A 2,300-nucleotide genomic window follows, 5' to 3' on the forward strand; every position below is an offset into this window, starting at 1 on the left:
GGTTTATGCGTTATGCAAAAGTCTGTGCTCCCCGCTTAAGAGCCCCAACACACACTTCTGCATTACGCATAAAGCATGTGCATAAGGAATTTCATTGGCCCATTTTCTTATGCATGAGTCAACGGACCAATCAAATTCTTTATGTATATGGTTTATGCGTTATGCAAAAGTCTGTGCTCCCCGCTTAAGAGCCCCAACACACACTTCTGCATTACGCATAAAGCATGTGCATAAGGAATTTCATTGGCCCATTTTCTTATGCATGAGTCAACGGACCAATCAAATTCTTTATGTATATGGTTTATGCGTTATGCAAAAGTCTGTGCTCCCCGCTTAACCCAACCCTGGGTCCAGCGGCCATATGTTATGCTTCTGCAGCGTTAAGCGGGGAGCACAGACTTTTGCATAACGCATAAACCATATACATAAAGAATTTGATTGGTCCATTGACTCATGCATAAGAAAATGGACCAATGAAATTCCTTATGCACATGCTTTATGCGTTATGCAAAAGTCTGTGCTCCCCGTTTTATCCTAGAGTCCTAGATATCAGAGAAGCGCAACCGATGTTCCGCGTCCTGATTAGCTGACTGTCAGCCAATCATGACATTCATTTAGTGGTATTAAAAATGGCTGACTAATAGACGATTGGTGGATTTCATATTTCGTCTGCAAACGACGCCAATTTTATTACTTTTCTTAGTAATTTTGCGATACTGACTTAAGTCGGTTGCGCTTCTCTAATATCTAGGACTCTAGGTTATCCTAGAGTCCTAGATATCAGAGAAGCACAACCGAAGAACAGTTTCCAATTAATAGATAAAATAAATAATATTGCAGTAAAAGATAATTATAAACTTATATCGTTAGATGTTATATCACTTTTTACAAATATTCCCATAGACATAGCCATTGACTGTGTTAATGAAAAATGGAGCTTTATCTCTAGAGGCTGTTCTTTATCAAAAACTGAATTTTTAGAGGCCGTTAAATTTATTCTGGATTCAACATATTTTACGTTTGACAATAAGATTTACAAGCAATGTTTTGGTACTCCCATGGGCTCTCCTTTATCTCCCATTATTGCTGATCTTGTGATGAATAGATTGGAGTCTTTGTCTCTGTTGTCTTAATAACAATAATTAATAACAGATTCAGGTTTGATTGGTACCGTAAACCCACATTCTCAGGTAGATTTCTCAATTTTCTGTCTAACCATCCAATTTCTCAAAAAAGAGGTGTAATTTATTCGTTGGTTGATAGAGCTTTTTTACTTTCTGACGTAGTATTCCATGAAAAGAATTTAATATACTTATAATTAATATTTTACTTGATAATGACTACCCTCTCTCATTTATTTTTGATACAATCAACCAACGAATAAAACTTTTGCAAAGAAATAGACAAATTTCTCATGTTGAAAAGGCTAATGAATTGGAGAATAAAAGAGCTGTTTCTTGGCTTACAGTACCTTTCATACCTTTCCATACTAAAAAATTCGGTAATTATGCACTATAGGGGAGCCAGCTCCGATGACCTTGAACTTGACATATGTTGTCAAGGTCATGATTCTGAGCAACTTTGCCTTAACAACTAGGCGGCGGTCTCTTATAGTTTCTGAGATATTTAGACCTAAAAGTCTAATTTCGTATAATACAATAATATGTCTTTCCGGTATATATCTAGAAAATCAAAAATGGGAAACACCTACTTTGTTTGTAAAGTACTGAATGTTGCGAAGTGTATGCGTGTATGATATTAAGTACTATTCTGCACCCCCTCTCCCTATGTAAATGTGTTAAATCTTCTACGCGAAGCAACTATCATCCCCCTCCCCCCTGTGTACGAGCACACGATTTCCATGGTAAATATCTAGAAAATAGGAAGCACCTACTTTATTTGTAAAGTAACTTCCCTCCCCCCTGCACAGGGGCACACGACCATATATATAGTATTACATATATGCACACGACTTCTACGATTATACTGTTGCTATGATAGTACTGTCGGGGCAGACCTCTGCGACGGTGTGGGTGCGGGGGGGTGGCCGAAGGCCGCCCCCTTGCACCCGCCCGTGTGTGTGTGTGTGTGTTCCATTCGTGATATAACGATTATGAGTCTATTACTTGATATTTTACACACACACACACACACACACACACGGGCGGGAGCAAGGGGGCGGCCTTCGGCCACCCCCCCGCACCCACACCGTCACAGAGATCTGCCCCGACAGTAGCTACTATCATAGCAACAGTACAATCGTAGAAGTCGTGTGCCCCTGTGCAGGGGGGGGGGGGGGG

Source organism: Cyphomyrmex costatus, unplaced genomic scaffold, assembly GCF_001594065.2.
Source record: "Cyphomyrmex costatus isolate MS0001 unplaced genomic scaffold, Ccosl1.0 scaffold134, whole genome shotgun sequence".
NCBI classification, from domain to species: Eukaryota; Metazoa; Arthropoda; class Insecta; order Hymenoptera; family Formicidae; genus Cyphomyrmex; species Cyphomyrmex costatus.